At 36.8% G+C, this 20199-nt stretch overlaps 1 long non-coding RNA gene across 1 annotated transcript in view; it reads left to right on the plus strand.

Annotated features, from left to right (window-relative positions):
* Nucleotides 1–105: 105 nt before the first annotated feature.
* LOC118006233 overlaps nt 106–20199 on the plus strand; it is a 42803-nt gene continuing 22709 nt past the window's right edge. Inside the window, exons 1-5 of the long non-coding RNA XR_004678004.1 lie at nt 106–532; nt 4255–4345; nt 4437–4637; nt 11149–11205; nt 11767–11852. This is a non-coding gene — a long non-coding RNA (uncharacterized LOC118006233). The remainder of the gene's footprint in view (nt 533–4254; nt 4346–4436; nt 4638–11148; nt 11206–11766; nt 11853–20199) is intronic.

Consider the following 20199-nt stretch of genomic DNA (forward strand, 5'->3'; position numbering starts at 1 on the left):
TCTTTCTTTCTTTCTTTCTTTCTTTCTTTCTTTCTTTCTTTCTTTCTCTCTCTCTCTCTCTCTCTCTCTCTCTTTCTTTCTTTCTTTCTTTCTTTCTTCTTTTTCTTTCTTTCTCTTTTAAATTTTGTTGATTAAAACATGAATGCCTGTCCTGACCTAAATTGGCAAGGTGTCAGAGTCTTGATGAAATGTTTGTTTTGAATATGGTTGCCACATAAGTAGGAGGAAACAGGAAATCCCTTGGGAAATGAAATGTTTTCTTGGAATGCTAAGTCATGCTGTAGCCATGTTACAAAAAGGACCAAGAAAGAGAAGATATGAAGTCATTGACTCCAATAGAAGTATTACTTGAACAGCCAATCGTAGTGGAAACTACTAGAAAATGAATGTATGCAATAAACAATCCTCCAGATCCTATGTGTAGTCAATCAAAGACTGCTAAACAGTTCTCAGATAGAAATACAGCCACCTCCGGAGTAGAATCAAGACAGCATCTGATGCTAGTATATCATCAAGTATTGCAAGGAGAAAGGTAAATCTCTAGCTTCAGAAATAACTGTAACGGTTTAGTTACTCTAAAGTTACTCCTGCAGTGAGCACTGGGATACTGATCTCATACTCCCAGGTACATACTTCACTTCGGGGAAAAAAATGATTTATCACTTTAAAATTGGTTCACTTAAAGTTCCCAGTCAATTTCTCGTATAAAATTCGGATGCAGCAAAATGCCAAGGAGTGCTTTGCAAATGCCAGTGTACACAGCTAATATTTCATTTCAGTTATTCTAAATATTTCTCAAACTTTGGAATGCGAGAGGTTTCTATTGCCAGTGAAATAAATAAATAAATAAATAAACAAACAAACAAACAAACAAATAAATAAATAAACAAATCAACCAACCAACCAACCAACCAAGGTCATGAATAATAATGTAACTATGTAACGTTCTTACATTTGCATGCTATGACAATAATTTTCACTGGCAATAGAAACCTCTCACATTCCAAAATGGTTACCCTCACCCAAAATGGTTAACAATCCCAAGTTACCTTCAGGTGTTATACCCGGAGGTGAAACAGAACAGTCATTTAAAGACTCCTGTATAGGTCTTTTGGGTATGTTAATGATCCTTGATAAACATCCTGACCCAGTGCATTACATTCTAGCATGAGAAGATGGAAAATACACAATAAACACAATAAATGAAAAAAATACATAGTGAGTTGGAAGGTAATATGTGCTAAGGGAAACAGAAAAAGTAAAACAAGGCAAGGGATGCAGGAGTTGAAATTTAGAAATAAGATTGTTGGCAGAAGCCTCATTGACATGGCGTTTGAGTTCCCCTCTGGTTCTGTTTTGACCCTGTCTAGTGACCTCTGCAATGATTACCCTATTTAGGAGAGAAGAAGGGTGATGATAATAAAGAACCTCTATCCTTGACTTTTGAGAAATCTGCTTCTGCTTCAGAGCATATGTCATAAACTAGAAAGAAAAGAAAAAAAATACTCTGGCTGGCAGTGTAGGCTACCCTACAATTTTCCAACCCTGGAAGATTAAGGGTCAGATCAACCTGGCATTGGCTGTTTTCTGGGGACATGAAAGCATAACTGGGCTCTAAAATATCACTGGAAATGTCGGGAGAAATAGAAAATGTGTTTGACATCACTCTTTTCATGAGAAGTCTGTACATTTAATGGTGTCGACCTTGATAATGTAGAGAGGTCAGTAGTATCACCGGATCTCACCTGGTTAGACCAGAGGGCTCAGGTGAGGTGAAGATGCTATATCACCTTTTCAAGAGGTGAATCCTGGTAACTGCAGATGCTTAGTTTTGTTGAGTGAGGTTTTCAAACTTGGGGCCAGTCTCTATATTAGTTTGCTGCCATTCATGTTGCTGTAACAAATGACCACACACTGGATGACTTCAAATAACACAGATTTGGTATCTTTTTTTTTTTTAAAGATTTTATTTAATTATTTGTTAGAGAGAGAGACAGAAGGAGAGAGAGCATGAGCAGGGCAGCAACAGGCAGAGGGAGAAGCAGGCTCCTGCTGAGGGGGGAGCCTGATGCAGGACTCGATCCCAGGACCCTGGGATCACGACCTGAGCCGAAGGCAGACACTTAACGACTGGGCCACGCAGGCGTCCCACAGATTTGGTATCTTGTTCTGGACATCAGACATTTAAAATTGGTTGGCAGGGCTGCATTATGTCTGGAGGACAATCTACTTCCTTGCCCTTTCCAATTTCTAAAGGCCAGCAATGGACTCATTCCAACCTTTGTTCTGTTACCACATCTTCCCTCCCATTGTTACATCATGTTCTCTGCCTGCCACTCCTGCTTCTCTCTTATAATCTAATTCTATTGTGATTACACTGAGCCGGTCTGAATAATTCAGGATAATCTTAAAATCTTTAACTTAGAGAGAGGTCTGCTAAGTGCCTTTTGCCATGTAAAAGAACATATTCACAAGTTGTGGGTTTAAGACACTTGGGGGTTGGTTATTCAGTCTACCACAGCGAGACAGGCAGAGAACAGGAGGTTCCTCTTTCTTTGTCTTTCTTCAATTATTCATTCAGTTTTCATTCTAAACAACCATTGAACAATATTTTTGAAACAGTCTATAAATAGGGTGTCTAAAGTAACAGAAAATAAAATGAAACGAAATAAAAATAGTGGTTCTTGGGGGTTGTGAGGAAGAATAATGGGGAGGTGCTATTCAGTGGTAATGGAGTTTCAGTCATGCAAGATAAGAAAGTTCTAGAGATATGATATATAACATTGTGCTTATAGTTAACAATACTGTACTGGACACTTAAAATTTTGTTAATAGAGTAAATCTCATGTTATGTGTTTTTTTGTTTTGCTTTTGCTACCTGCCCCCCCCCCCGCCCCACAATAGTAATAGTAAAAAAGCACCAAATTAGTGGGCTGTTCAGGAAACTCACATGTCTTAGCCTTGAGCAAGAGTGTGTTCCTTGAGCAGTGCCCTAGTTCAGCACCCTAGTTATTTGATCCTGAACTGTGAGTTCTTTGATCTCTGAACCCTACTGTCTAAGGTTCTGGTGATCAGAAGGATCCCGGGTCAGAAAGCATAATGCTATAGCTTTTCATTTCTTCAGGAATCCCAAGGTCTCTCAATTTTTTTGACTCATTGGCTCTTAGGTCCTTGCTTTGTCTGAGTACTTGACACTCAGGCTACTTTGGTTTGAATGAGAGAAGGTTCCAGTGAGGCAGTCTTGCAGTTTCTTTGAGGTTCCCAAGAACCTTATGAATATTCAATATTACCCAGGTAAATAATGTTCATTTTACTTTTATTTTTAATTATTTTTTACCAGCATCTGTCAACTCAACATCTAACTCAGCATCTCCTAGTTTTCAACCATCAATACCATTGTTAATAATGGTCATTATTATGATTATTACTTCTCTTATGGCTTAGGAAAAACAAACAAGAGAGCTGCTTTTAAAGATTCTCCCAGAGCCTTTGTAAATAGGACGACCACACATTTAGTGAACCCAAAATGGTCCCAATTAACAGTTGTTTACTTAGAAAAACTAGATATGGTCCCCTCTTTACCCTCTAAAGGATCCAGGGCAACAAGAAGTTATATGGTCACCTACTTATCAGTCTATTCATACTACTTGGAAATAAGGAAGAACTTATGATCAGAGCATGAAAATAGTACAGAGAAACTTCAGTCTGGTAGTATTTTCACTCTGAAGGCTTTGAAATTATATTATGCTCAAAAATAGTCTGATACTTTAACTGACTTCAAGGGCCAGAACTAACTGATTGAATATATCAAGCTAAACCCTCAGTCAGTTACCTCTGTCTGACCTTAGCACAAACAACCCCTCTACATCCCAACCACCACCAAAGTAATTAATTCAGCATAGTTTTAGTTTACACTGTGGGATATTTGTCCTACAGGGCCTTAAAATTCATGCCCAACCAACCAGCCACTTGATAATCTTAAATTTGATTTCATTTAGTTTAATAATTGTATATTTGGGGTCTCATTATAGTTGTTTGTTAGGCAAAAACATAAAGCCAAATAATTTAAATTATTCAGTGACAGAGGAGACTAATAATTTAGTTTGACTTCAAGAAGATTTTGAAATCAATTCTATCTTCTTTGTCCTCTGTTAAAAATCTATTGGTCTTTTTAAAAGCATTTTACAAACTACTGAACAAAACAGAGCTTCATACTTATTCACTTCTAATCATTTCATTTTGATGTCTTTCCAGAAAGGAGAATCTATAGTAAAGTCCACTGGAACAATTGCTTAAGGAAGACAGTTCAAAGGAATTTATTGGAGCCTTCCCAAAGCCCTTGATGGTAAGCAATAAAAGTTTGATCAGGCACCTCATCTGAGAGGAGTTTGCTTATAACTAAGCAGTGGTTCTCTTGTTTCATCCATGAAACTCAGGATGTCAGACACTTCTTGTGTGCTATCCCACTTCTGCTCAGTCCACCATATACTGCATCCTTCACTCTATCAACCGGCTTCACAAAGATAACTCTACTGCATCTTTATCAGCTGCACCATGTGTCAATAAGGGTCTGTCCTGGACCTTCTGAGATGCTGCAGCGTGGGCTCTCCATAGGATCCAGCTTGGCTCTGACCCATGTGAGTATCTTGAAGTATGAAGGAGGTAATGCCCTATGAACCAGACTTTGGCCAGTGGAGGGCTCACCTTTCTGTTCCATTGTTAGTGAATTCTAGGGTGCATTCTACATCATTCCTCAATGTGTCCCAGCAGGATCAAACTCCACCAGACTCAGTGGTGATCAGCTCCAAAGACAGACAACTAAATTAACTTTTTCACCTTCTATGTCTTAGTCTTCCCAATATCTTATTTTGATTCCTTGGTATCAATTTCCAGAATGAATGCCTTATATATGAGTTTTTGTTCCAGGCTCTGCTTTCTGGGAGAAAACCAGGCCAAGGCATTCATTATCTGTGTTTCTTTCTTGTTATCTTCTTTTGTGTCTTACTAATCCCATTCATATTTTCTTATCTTTTCCAATTTCCTTAAAATCTTTTTCTTTCATTTTCATTTTGACTCCTGTCATTTGGGGGATGAAAAATGATTTGCAGTTATAAAAGAGCAACATGAGGGATCCATATGATGATGGAAGTATTCTGTATCTTGACTGTGGTGGTAGATACACAAACCTACATGTGTGATAAAACTGACCAGAACTAAATACACACAAACACAAATACAATGAAAATTTGAACAAGATCTGTGGATTGCATCAATGTCAGCATAATGGTTGTGATAATTAATATTTTAGTTTTGCCAGATGTTACTATTGGAAGGAGCTGGTAAAGGGTACATAAGATGTCTCTGTATTAGTATTTACCATTGCATGTGAATCATAGTTATCTCAAAATAAAAAAGTTTAATTAAAGAAAACTTTGCTTTTCTTCAACAGTGTCCCCTTGCTTTACACACACATATGAACTGCATTCTTTTAGCAGGTAATGACCAAGTTAAATACTTATATATACATTTGTAAGAGCATCTCACTTAAATTCTGAACTCATATTCAGAAGTTTATTTGGCTATTAACTAAAAGCTATTTATTAGACTTCTTGTTTTGACCAACTTGGAACCTAGGAGAAATAGTATCATGTCCTAGATAGGGCTATATTAAAAGAGGATTCTAATTTAGTGCTTTTAATATTTATTAAGAAGGAAAACATTCCTAAACTATTTAATCTGTGATAACAGAATCTATTTATTGTAAAGGAAACAGTATAAGATTTACAGCTTCTCATTTCCTTTTTATTTATTTTTCATAAGAACATCTGTGCTCAGTTAACCCATTCAGATGGTTATTTTTATTTTTTCTTTCTTTTTTAAAATTATTTTATGTTAATCACCATACATTACATCATTAGTTTTTGATGTAGTGTTCCATGATTCATTGTTTGCATATAACACCCAGTGCTCCATGCAGAACGTGCCCTCTTTAATACCCATCACCAGGCTAACCCATCCCCCCACCCCACTCCCCTCCAGAAGCCTCTGTTTCTCAGAGTCCATAGTCTCTCATGGTTCGTCTCCCCCTCCGATTTCCCCCCCTTCATTCTTCCCTTCCTGCTATCTTCTTCTTTTTTTTTGAATGTAAGATATCTTTGACCATTTACATTAGGGGAAAAAAAAAAGTTATCATCTGGTTAGAACAGCTACCTACATGTTTCTTAAAAATCCAGAGACTGAATTTGTATTATGTAAATTACAGGCTTTTTTCCTCTTAAAAACTAGTTAAGTATATGACTAATACAAAAATTCCATAGGCAATGCTTTATAATTTTAAGGACTTTCATTTGTCAGAATTATTTGTCGCAACCCAGGACAATTTCGGGAATGGAGGAAATGAAAAAAATAAATGGGCTCAGCGTTTTCCTTTGTTCTATCTGTTTAAAATCAGGCCTGTTATATTTTTCTGCAAATGCTTACCACTTTCCAGCCAACACATGATTAATCCATGAAGTTCGCATTTGTCTACATCATTCTCAAATGTTCTCTTTCCCTGTTTTAGTTACCCTTGGCCTATACCTTGACCTTCTGCTGCTTGTCTCAATAAATTCAGAACACAACCATTTACCTGCAGCAAATGGGAATGGTTCCTCCAGAAATATAGCATCCAATAAAAGCCAAAGCCAAAGGAAATAGAAAGGTGAGGTCGAGCAGAATTTTCTCATCACAGGCTCCCCTGCTTTTTCCTTTTGGCTTTAGATACTGTGCTGACCTCTGCCTATTTTTATGGCAAGATTAATTCTGCTATTTCAATGAGTCTGACTTTTCAGAATCATATGGTGGAGATGACCTTAAGAAGTGCTAACCTCTAAAAAGATTATGTGAGAAAATGATAAAAAGATGAAAAAATTGAGAATTGCCGACCAAAATACCTTAGAGATATTCTTACTCAACCTTCCAGTTTTACGAAGAGGAAGGTAGGGAAAGAACAGTTGAGTGATGTTATGCTAAGCTCATCCCTCCAACACTGACTATCAAATGCTGTAAGCCTTGCATCAGTGGTATGCAGACCCAAGGCCAACTACATCCCCAGCCGGCAGAAGTACAAGGAATCCTAGAATAAGAGCTAAATAATTCAGGTGAAAACCAGAATTTCTAAAGCTGAAATTCTGAATATCCATCCACCTGCAGCTGATTTTACCTTGTGGTTGTGTCCCTGCTTTGTTCATTGTAATAGTCAGTGACTGGGTGACATTTGCCTGTTATATACATCATATCCATGTTTCCCTGCATGATGTCCTTTAGGATGTTGGTCCTGACATTCTCCCTCTTGGTCCTCTCTTCTCACAAACTTTGAACAGCCTATAGAAGGATTCATGATTCCCATTTGTCATGGCTAAAACATACGACTTGTCTTCAGACTCTTACATGTTGACAACCCAACCAATTGCTTTGAGAGCTCACTCTTCTAAGGACTTCCTGCCTCTGTGGATCTGTATGGGGCCAGGACTAGCCCTCCCAGATGAGGATGTGGCTCTTCGCTACCAGCTAAGAGATATTTACCTTTGAAAAATTTATCTCTGGGTGCTTTCTACAGCTATTTATTTATTTATTTATTTATTTATTTATTTATTTATTTATTTATTTATTTATTTTAAAAGGTTTTATTTATTTATTTGAGAGAAAGAATGAGAGAGAGAGAAAGCACATGAGAGGGGGGAGGGTCAGAGGGAGAAGCAGACTCCCTGCCGAGCAGGGAGCCCGATGCGGGACTTGATCCCGGGACTCCAGGATCATGACCTGAGCCGAAGGCAGTCGCTCAACCGACTGAGCCACCCAGGCGCCCTCTACAGCTTTCTAACTTGATAGGTCCTCTTCTACTCGTATCAAGTTCAAATTCAACCTCAAAGTCCTACTTTGGTGAGAAGAGGGGGGATAAGAAAAGCTGGTAGGTGAAAATGACACTCTCAAAAGGGAGAAAGGGAATTAAAGGTATTATGAAAACAGGACCGTTGCTTTCTCCCAGTGTGAGTACTTTCTCCTCTTACCCTGCACTTCCAGGAGCCTTGGTCATATTCAGCTCCCAAACTATTTTCTTGAAGCACAATAACCATGATAATATCATTCTGTGGCTGTTGATGTTTTCTTTTAAAAAATATCACACCATAGTTAGTGTTGTACAAGACATAAGAGGTACTCAAGAGATAACTGCCCTTTCTAACAGAGTTCTGTGGAATATAAATGAAAAAAATATATAAAAATGCTTTATTCTCAAGCATGATGCAAATATATGATGTAAAACCTCCTTACACTGAAGAGAGTAGACATAATGCAAACCAGGGAATGTTATAAATTTGAAAAGTAATTATTTTGTATATAGCGATTTTAACATTTACTGTGGAGGATGGTTAACAGATATTTCCTATTTTTTCTCTCAAGCTACATTTTCGTCTATAATTCTCTCTAGCTAATCAAAAGACAAAGGGAAAACATTGTAAGAAAAGAGTGGTACCTAGGGGAAAACATAATAAATTTTTATTTTTATTTTAAAAACTTGCCAATTGGCAGATACATCTACATTGTCACATAATATATTCATATAGAACAAAATATATTGACCATATAAAAACTACATTGATTTTCAACTCTTAGAAAGCCTGCCCAATTAAAATACTAATTAGCAATGAGAATGTACTGCAACTACCCACACCAAGATAAATAAATATCATCAACCTAATGTTGAGCAAAAGGAGCTAAACACAGAAGTGAACATTCCATTGAATAGTGAACATTCCAAAAATGGAACGATTCCATTTACGAATAAGTCAAGATCACACAATGCTTACAAAAGTCTTGGAAGTCAGGCTAGTGGTTGCCCAGTGGGTGCGAGTCATGCCCAAAAGGGGAGGTATGTATCTGGAATTGTGATGTCTGTTCTCGGTCTGGGATCTGGGTACTGGATTTATGGGTGTGTTTGCTTTGTGAAAATGTGCTGAGCTACACTCATGTAATATATACACAGATGTCCCATGAGCAGTCTAGCTAGTTTTGTTTATGGTCTTCAAGTAGAATCCTGATTAATGGGAAGTGTGTGTTTGGTAAGGGCATGCTATGTAATTTGGCTATATGCGAGTTAGCGTTTTAAGCCCTATCAGAACTAAAACAGACCAGTTTTGTGCTTAATGGAAACAAGCAGATTGTGTGAATTCATGAATCATTGAGCTGAATCAAATCTTCACGTTTTGAGTGGGATGCTCAGATGTGGAAGGGTACTATGAGTGGTCATTTCTAGTGGGTAACAGAGACCACATTGTATCCTTCTAGATATTGCTAAACTCGCATTGTTGTATTTTTTGCATAACTTAATTGAAAGATAGTAGCCATAATAATATAATTAAAAGCTATTAATACAATAGCTGCTTTGTGTAAAAGACAACTCTGACAATTAGTCACTTTATCTAGGGCTGTAATTTCATTAGAATCATAGCATAAATACTTTATGGAATGCCTTATGCATCTCTCCAGGTAACTGGAAAAAGAAAAACAATCTTTCATGTTTTCTCTTTGTCCATCTTTTCTCCCTACTTGGCCAAAGCAATAATCACTACAACAATAACCACCACCCCTCCCCCCCCCAAAAAAAAGGAAAGAAAAAAAGAAAATGACTTATTTTTATGATTTTATAAATAAGGAAACAAGATCAGTCAGCAAAGCAGCCAACAGCATTTTCATTCTTTGAGATGCCTTTCAGTCTTACAAAACGTAGCTTAGTGCTTGTAAAAATGAAAGAGTCAAGGCAATGATTAATGCAAAAACTTTTTTTGCTGGCAGATATTCTACTACCATAGAAGAATATTGCCTAGCGATGGAAAGCTTATATATTGCAACTTTATGGTGAGCCACTGTAAACGTTTTATCTTTGGAAGGCAGCTATGCTAACCACTATACCACCAACGCTTCAAACGTTTTATCTTTAAACGAACCATAATCTCAGTGCTCAGGCCTAAAATAAGTAGTTGGTAATAAGTAATCTTTCAGAGTGCTGACAGGAAATATAATACTGAGATGGTCTTCTGTGGCTGCTTTTCTCTAAATGTTTCAGTAAAAATGTAGATTTCTCAGATAGACTTCTCTGAATCCAAAATTTCATTACGTAGATTTATTTTGGCCAATCACCTACCATGTAAATATAATAATTTAGACATTTAGAGAAGAAGAAAAGTTCAGCAGGATAATTCTTTTGGTGGGCCTGAAAGAAACTGTAAGGCAGTGGTGAAAATGGATGTACGCAGTGAGGAGTAGCCTTAATTTTTGCCTAAGTGGATAGAATGAAGTTCCTCAGGTGACATATTATTTGTATTCTTTTTTGGAGAAGATGACTGATACAGAATTTGATTAAATAATAAATTGTATCAAAAAACTACTCAGAAAAAAAAAAGACCTCTGGCAATGTGTTCTACTGGGGAATTTGTTTTTTTGAAAGATTTTATTTCTTTAAGTAATCCCTATACCCAACATGGGGCTCAAACGTACAACCCCAAGGTCAAGAGTGGCATGCGCTACTGACTGAGCCAGCCAGGTGCCCCTCTACTGGGGGATTTTTAAATGGGTGATATGAATGCTATTTCCAAGTGCCCACTGTGTGGCCTTTTAGAGCTCAGACAATTTTCTGGATCTCAGATTGCTCATCTGCAATATTAGGAATATGAACCAAATTCTGTAAGGTACTCTCCAGTTCCAAAAGTCTAACGTGCAATTTTACTATTTCCTTATTTTTATTATTTATTTATTTATTTATTTATTTATTTATTTATTTATTTATTTATTTTTAAAAGATTTTATTTATTTATTTGACAGAGAGAGACACAGCGAGAGAGGGAACACAAGCAGGGGGAGTGGGAGAGGGAGAAGCAGGCTCCCCGCAGAGCAGGGAGCCTGATGCAGGACTCGATCCCAGGACCCTGGGATCATGACCTGAGCTGAAGGCAGTCGCTTAACCAACTGAGCCACCCAGGCGCCCTATTTCCTTATTTTTAATCAATTTTAACAGAATGCAAAAATGCCCACATGGAGTGGCTTACAACTTACTCACTGGTAGCAAAGAAAATGTGAAGTGTCTTCTCTCTGTGTTTATATGATGTTTTACAGGAGAGGATGGATGGAAGAGTCTATGGTGGAAAGAAGCATACCATGTAACCAATCCAGGTGAGTGGTATTTTTAATAATTCAACTCTCCTGTTATGCTGCTATCATATGATTATCTCTCTTTTGCCTTACAGCAAAAGCTACCATCTGTGAATGAATGCACATGTTACATGTTAAGGCGTTATGTTTAAAGCTCCTATATTGTCACTGTTTTCCCTTGACCAATTTAATGCTACTCATTAAAAAAAAAAAAAGCTTATTGAAGTGTAAATGACATACACTGAACTACACTACTTTAAGTGTACAATTTGGCAAGTTTTGGGCATGTTCACCATCTTGATTGCAGTTATGGTTTCACAGGTATAAATATATTTCAAAACTGGGTCTCCTCTATCCTGACTTAATTCAGCATTCTTTCTACTTACTATAACAATCTCCCTTCTCAGTTGATTCAGTACTTCATCTTGTAAGGTTTTTAAGAAAAATACTCAATTTAACAAATCCACCTTGGAAATGGGATGAGTGGTGAACAAATCAGGGTTATCCACTTAAATTATTATAAGTTTTTAATTCATTATTTGATTTATTCAATTTGTTTTTTTTTCTTTCATTCTGAGCCAGGAACTGGCTTTAATGCTGAGCATTAGAGATATTACCAGGCTGGATGAGAAGAAGTTGTAGTCTCTTGGACCTAACGGGAGACAGAGGTAAGGAAGCAATAGAGTGGGGATGTGATGGGAGAAAAACAGGAGGCTCTGGGGACAACGTGAGGGTCCATCTCCAATCTTCCTGGAGGGCAAGGTGTCTGGAAACAAGTTGGATTTATGCAAGGAAAGGAGGGCTATGTGAGAGTGTTCCACGAGGAAGAAATTGAATTTTCAAGATCTCCAAGGGGAGAGAGAATTATGGAACTTGCAAGCAGCTCAGTACACTGTGTCCAGAGAGTTAAGAGTTTATCAGGACCTGGAACATGCAGGACTTTGTGGATTTTGTTAAGACACTTAATCCCCTGATCGGCAAATGATGGGATTCAGATTATCAATAATAAAAGTCCACTGGCCATTTGGAGAATTGTGGCTTGAGTTTTGGTTGATATGATTTTAGCCTAAATTGGATTAATGAAATTGTGAATCAAACAAGTTTGAGAAGTATTTAAGAAATAGACATAGCAGGACTTCAAACAGAGAAGGTAGACTCTGATGAAAACAAGAATCAAGGCTACTGCCCAGGTTTGTGGTTTGAACAAAGAATCATGATGTTGGTCACAGAATAAGGCTTGTGGGGAAGAGGAAGGTTTGGTTTGTTTGATCTGTAGTGTATTCAAATTGACATGTCTGGTGGATAATTAGATACTTGCTTTTAAAGCTCAGTAAAGAGATCAGAGCTGGACTGACAATTTTTAAAATTGAGATATAATTGACATAAAACACTGTGTAAATTTAAGGTGTACAAGGTGTTGATATGATATATTTATGTATTGCAATATGATTACTACCTTAGCATTAATAAACATCTCCATCACATCACATAATTATCATTTCTTTTTTTCTGGTGAAAACCATTAAGATCTGGTCTCTTAGTGACTTTGAAATTTATAAATACAGTATTATTGATTATAATCACCAAGCTGTGCATTAGATCTCCAGAACTTATTTATCTACTAGTTGCAAGTTTGTATTCTTAAACAACATCTCCCCACTTCCTCCTCCCCCAGCCCCTGGTAACCACCATTCCACTCTGTTTCTATGAGTTCAGCTTTTTTAGATTGCACAGATAAGTGATATCATTGCAGTCTGTGATTGAAGCCTTAAGAATAACTTAAATGAGGGGGCACATGGGTGGCTCAGTTGGTTAAGCATCCGACTCTTGGCTTCAGCTCAGGTCATGATCTCAGGGTCATGAGATCAAGCCCCTCATCGAGCTCTGAGTCCACTTGAGATTCTCTCCCTCTCCTTCTCCCTCCCCCGTGCCCCTGCCCCTGCTCCCACTCACTCCCTCTCTCAAATAAATGAATAAAATCTTAAAAAAAAAAAACTTAGGCAGTAACCTCTTCAAGATTGGCTACAACGACTTCTTTCAAGACATGTCTCCAAAGGCAAGGGAAACAAAAGCAAAATGAACTATAGGGACTTCATCAAGATAAAAAAACTTCTGCACAGCAACGGAAAGAGTCAACAAAGCTAAGAGGCAACCCACAGAATGGGAGATTATTTGCAAATGACATTACAGATAAAGGGTTGGTATCCAAGATCTATAAAGAACTTCTCAAACTCAACACCCAAAAAACAAAAAATGGGATATTGATATAAGTGCTTATGTTCAATAAATGGGCAGAAAACATGAGCAGACACTTCTCAAAAGAAGACATACAAATGGCTAACAGACACATGAAAAAATGTTCACCATCCTTAGCCATCAGGGAAATACAAATCAAAACCACACTGAGATACCACCTTACACCAGTTAGAATGGCAAAAATTCACAAGGCAAGAAACAACAAATGTTGGAGAGGTTGTGGAGAAAGGACAACCTTCTTACACTGTTGGTGGGAATGCAAGTTGGTACAGCCACTTTGGAAAACCGTATGGAGGTTCCTCAAGATGTTAAAAATAGAGCTACCCTATGACCCAGCAATTGCACTACTAGGTATTTATCCCAAAGATACAGCTGTAGCGAAAAGAAGGGCCATATGCACCCCAATGTTCATAGCAGCAATGTCCACAATAGCCAAACTGCGGAAGGAGCTGAGATGCCCTTCAACAGATGAATGGATAAAGAAGATGTGGTTCATATATACAGTGGAATGTTACTCAGCCATCAGAAAGGATGAATACCATTTGCATCGACATGGATGGAACTGGAGGGGATTATGCTAAGTGAATTAAGTCAAGCAGAGAAAAACGATTATCATATAGTTTCACTCATATGTGGAACATAAGGAATAGTGTGGAGGACCACAGGGGAGGGGAGGGAAAACTGAATGGGAAGAAATTAGAGAGCGAGACAAACCATGAGAAACTCTGGACTCTGGGAACCAAACTGAGGGTTACAGAAGGGAGGGGGTGGGGGGATGGGGTAACTGGGTGATGGGTATTAAGGAGGGCACAAGTGGTGATGAGCACTGGTGTTTTACGCAACTAATGAATCATTGAATGCTACATCAAAAACTAATGATGTACTAAATGGTGGCTAGCTGAACATAACAAAAAATTTAAAAAAATAAAAAAAAGAGTAACTTAAATGCAGTGTAAAATTTTCTGTAGTTACACATTTTTTTCTTTCATACATGGTTTTGAGTTTTCCAAATTCTATCTACGACATATATATTATTAAACAGAAATACCTAGTTTGAAATCCTTATACTTTTAAAATTTTCCAATCTTAAAAAACTTTGCCAAGGCCCTTGAATCTCTGCCTTCTCTTTAGGAAAAAGAAGAAAAGACACATTATGATATATTTAAAAAACAAAAGACTTATGCAGGGAATTAATCAAATTAATATTGAAGTTCCCATACAGTAAAAGTAAATGTGACTTTTATAGTCTGTGAGATAGAAAACATGATCCAAATGGAACTGTTTTTAGCTATGCGTGGTGACATTTATGTCTAAGACAAACTGATTTTTCCACACCTTTATTTCTAGATACTAGTATTTTAATAGAAGGATTATTAATCTTCAAATAATACTACAGATAATGAAATAGCTTTATAAATCATGGATATTGATCTGAATAAGCCATTCATTCAAGAGATTAAAAAGAAAAGATAGAATGAAGTAGCAGAATGATGCTAATGTTTTAGTTCTCACTTTTAGTAATGGCAATCAAATGAGGAAAATACATTTTCAATCATTTTTGTGAGTCTAAATATAACTTTACAAGAAAACTGGATTCTGGATAGCAATATAAAAATTGGGATATTGATATAAGTGCTTATGTTCTTATGAATAAAGTACTTTTATTATGACATTTAATTATTTTATGTGACTACAAAACCCTGATGTAGTGATAACTGTTTTTCACAAAATAATATGACAAAAATACCCCATAAAAAAGAATATATGATTTTTAACCTAGTTTAGATACCGGTTTATATTGATTCTTTTATCTGTTATTCTATACAAAATATTTAAATATTTACAATTTTGATCTTTGCTGCATTTGTTCCCTATTCTAAGGTAAGGGATATTTTTCTTTTCGTTTTAAAATTCTGTATGGTTTTGTGTCAGTTAACTGTTGCTGAGTAATAAATCACCCCCAAATTTAGTGGCTCCCAACAATAAACAGTATATCCCACGTGCCTACTTTCACTTGATGGTTTTATGATTGGACTGGGTTGGTCATGCATCCATGGCTGGATTTGTGGGAGCTCACAGGCCTGGGAAGACCCAATCTGGGCCTAATGCACTTTGTGCAGCAACACATGGCTCCTTATGCTCCAGAAGTTTAGCCTGGGCTCATTTCTCCTTCTGGGCAGAGCTTCCAGACACGGTAGAGTAAGCACCTAAGGGCTAAGGCAAGTCACAAGTCAGTCCAGTTTCAAAGGGACAAATTCCAAAGTTAGGTTGCAAAGAGTGAGAAGGCATGGGTAGGGTTGAAGAATTGGGGCCATTTTCCAATATTATATTATATGTTAACTAGAATTTCAATAAAGACTTAAGAAAAAAGAGTAAGGGCCATTTTCTTGGTATCAATCTGGCACATATTGTATGCTCTATTTATTTAATTGGTTATAAATTGTTCAGGAATTGAGGAGGGATTTTTAGAAAGAGAGTAACCTTTGGTAATGATGAAGACCTAAACCATTATTTTAATATTTTCATTATTTTTGGTTCTGGTAGCCAGTTGCAAATTATCCAATGACTTTTAAATATTTTATAGGGAGACATAAAGACAGAAGAAAAAAGAGTGTATCATTGTTTTCTAAGTGCTTTGTAAAATGCAGTGTAGCAATCATGGGTGAAGAAACATCTAGGCCTTCTGTGGGAGTCAGGGAGTGTTTCCAATAGACAGCAAAGCTTGGTCTCCAGTTGAAGAGATGAGCAATAGTTCATCACACAGAAGGGAAGGGCAGAATGTTCCAAGCCAGGTTGGCATGAAGGGCATGCTACATACAGTGACCAGTAAATACATCAGTGTAGCCAGCAGTCACGCTGAGGTAGAAGTTAGAAAGTTTGTGGGGGGCAAATGGTAGAGAGATATGGACTTAATTTGGGAGAATTGTTAAAATCTGTTAATCTGTGAGACATTCAAACGCTGCTTTTGAATGTCTTGTGGATTCACAGATTCATATCTACATCCAGAAAGCATGTCTTTTCCTATCCCACCATACATCCACCATGCTTTTCTTTTCTCCCAAGGATTTGCTAATTTGACTAGGAACTCTAGGAAAGTGATTGGGCCATTTTCCACTTTTTCCCTTTTCTTTTTCATAACCCTTAAAAAACCAAAAAGGCCAGGGAGTATACTTCATGCATACATATTTTCAGATTATTTACCTTGTAGATCACAATATAACCCCTCATTATTTGAAAAATAAATTAGCTCAATTGGTTTAGGCTGGTAAACCCAATATATTAAATATACGTTACTAATTTTAGTAAAGAAGCTTGCTTTCCTATCTTTAATCCCTTTGTAGATACTCTGCAGCCAACTGAAGTTGCAACCATCTTTTTCTGCCTCTTTTTTTTTTTTTTGGTAGTGTGTAACTCCTTTAATAGCATAACAGGAGTGGAGTTTTGACCCAAGGAACCTAATCTATATGGCATATAGTGAATCTTTCTGATTATGTAAGGATTTGGACTAGAAACCTTAAGAGTATAGGCTAATTAGATATTGCTAAGTGTTGAGTGGTCATTTAGCTAGAAAGCCAGAGTGGATGAGACGCCTTGCTGGAGCCACTGGGGATAAGCAAAGGCAAAATTCATTATGAAGTTTGTATTTGGAGAGAATTAGGAGAGTACATTAGATAATCCAGTGAGAAGTAGAAATGAAAGCATGGCTTTGGTCTCTAACTTTCCAATTCCAGATGCATGTACCTTAGATGAGCATGTTTTCTAGTTTCACAAATATTTGTAAGATCATCTATATGTGTTAACAAAATAAACTTCCGTACATGTATCAGCATGAATGTCTTTCTGTTCTTGCAATTAAACAACTGATACATGATAGCTTTTGAAGCTTCTGAGTTTTAAGTCCACCATGAGAAATATGTTTTCTGAAATATTTCTAAAAAATATTTGTTTTTTTTTTTTAATATTCTTTGGTAGCTAGGATTAGTACTACTGGGGTTGACTTTCTTCAAGCCACTCTATTTTCCAGTTCTTGATATGACCTTTGGTTACAAAGGGCACGTGCTCCCTCAGACTCTGAAATATTGATAAGGAACATTGTCTAACTGGTGAACCACCAAGCACAACTAGGCAAGTGTTTGAAAGCATGCTTCCTGTTCAGTTTTCCATTCTGCAGATGTGTGTTGGCTTTAAAGGTCAAGAACGGTACCACAGGGATTTTTGATTGCATTATTCTGATTTCTCAGCTATGAATCACTTTCTTTCCAAAGCTATAGAAGCAGAGGCTCTAAAATAAATTTAGTCATTACCCTTTATGATATTACCTCCACTTCTTTGCCTGTCTGGCAAAATGCCTGATGTTGGCTGACATTGGGAGAGAGCTTTGCAATTCTGCCTTAGAAGAATGGCAAAGAGACAACAAATAAAATAAACAAAATACAATGGGCCACAAAATACCCCATTCCATTTTCTATTATTCGCCAGTGACTGGTTTTCTGGAACACTGATCATACCTACTTAAAAAGGTCAAATCAGAGCCCTACACAATTTAATCTTTTAATTAATCAACCAATTTATTTATTAATAGACATAGCATTGAGATATTTATTCAGGATAAATAATTTCTTTGCTTTTGAGAAAGTTATATTTTATTATAGGAAATGTGTAAATCTAACTTAAGAACGCAAAAACACACATCTGTATATATGCCTGTGTATAATATAGTTATTCAGATTTGGCATTGCTTATGTGATTTTAAAGAAAGTAAGAAGACAACCCATGGCTAAGATGTTATTAATTTTTGCATTTTTTATCCACAAAAATGCAGTTGTTTCTTTTGTTTAACACACTCATCACAAATTTAACACCTCATGTAAAGTCTAGAGCTTTGATTTTTTTTCAAACTAGTCTATTCACAATTTTGTCCAAGTTACTTTCATGTTTAAATATTAATCCCTAATATCTTGGATTCCCTTTTGGATACAGCTACATTTTTCCCCCATGCTGTGTATATATATCTAGGTATACCTAGATTATCTATCTATCTATCTATCTATCTATCTATCTATCTATCTATCATCTCTCTCTGTCATCTATTTATCATCTATTATCGATCTATCTATATCTATTATCTATCATCTATCATCTATCTATCTATCTATCTATCTATCTATCTATCTATCTATCTATCAGACAAAGTTTACTATCCTTTTCTCTGTTCTAGTAACATCTTAAATTCAATGTGATCTGTCATGGTCAGGCAGTGCTCCTATCTGCCCATGATCTCTTTCCTTTTTGTCTTTTGTGATCTGGTTACTGAAATACCCCTTCCCCACATCATGTATTCCTGCTAGGAGAATCAGTGTCAATGCTCACTGCACCTTGACCATGGGATAGGCACCTAATCCAAGTCAAACCAAAGATTTAACACAGGAATGTGAAATGAACTTTGAGAAAGCAAATGATAGGAAGCAACAGCTCAGTTCATCCCACAGTTTTAGTTATTTTAATTATTAGGAGATTCCAGTTCACTTCTGATTCAATTTTAATACATTTCTATTCAATCTCATTTTTAATTCAAAGGTGCCTCTGTGGCTAATGGTTTGGAGAGATTGTGATGTCACTATTTGAGCTGATATGCAGTAAATGTGGGAATATGGATTCATGTGTCTCACACACAGGATTCCTTTCCCTAGACTTCTCCTAGGGTTGTATTTTGGGAAGGGGGAATTGAAAACAAGGCACTCTACTTATGATGTGAATTGAATATTCCTTCTTGTTGGTTTTGTTCTGAATCGTTGTTATCCTACATAAGAAATCTCAAGTCAGGACCTTGAATGAAAGAGAAAAAGTGTAACACAGCATCCTGCCCTGCCCGCCCCCCAACCCCCACCTCCTGCGCATGGAAGGGAATAAGAGAAAAGGGGAAGGGAGGCTAAAAGACATTGCAAATTCTACCTTCTCAAATAAGGTAGTCCTTATCTTCCTCCTCCTTCATAATCCTCTTTATAAAAAAGTTGGGTCTCCTATTTCTCAATTTTCTATGCATTGTTTTATTGGATATTTTCAGTGACCTTGCAAATTAAAACAATATGTAAGATAAGATACACCTAAGGAAGAAGAGTGTATTGATGAATGGAGATGAAAATGAGAAATTTTCAGATCCAAAACACAGTGAAAGTAGAATCTCTGGGAAGAAAGGAAGGGCCAGATCTAACTTTCACTCAGAGGGTTTCTGCCACACTCTAGAAACTTTGAATTCTGACTTTATGGTCAATTGCACTATATATGACAGTGATAGCATTTAAAGTTTGCTTAATGTGGTGGAGCTGATAAGGTGAATAAGAATTCAGCAGGGTCATCTTGATTCCTGTAGATCCAGAATGATTTAGATAATCTAGAGAATGAAAAAGCTAAGGCTTCAGAACAACACAAATTTATATATATATATCAGTCTAGACACTTCCCGGAGAAGTTGTAGAACAGCAAAGCAAAGCAAAGGAGAAGATTTTAAAGTGGTGGATAAGTTTGGAGTGGTGGTCATTTTCAGAGTAAGGAAAGACTAATAGCCTCTTAATTGCAACAGGGAAGGTAGAACATAATAGAATTACATCTCTATTGAATTAGAGAAAAATATCTGTTAATCTAGAAGTCTACTCCTGACAAAAGATCTTTTAGGAAAGAAGGCTGATAAAGATACTTTTAGATAACAGAACAGAATTTACCACTAACTACCCTCCACAGACAGGAGGGAAAATGGATAGT

Source organism: Mirounga leonina, unplaced genomic scaffold (assembly GCF_011800145.1).
Source record: "Mirounga leonina isolate KUSES-001 unplaced genomic scaffold, KU_Mleo_1.0 Mir_95, whole genome shotgun sequence".
Taxonomy (NCBI): Eukaryota; Metazoa; Chordata; class Mammalia; order Carnivora; family Phocidae; genus Mirounga; species Mirounga leonina.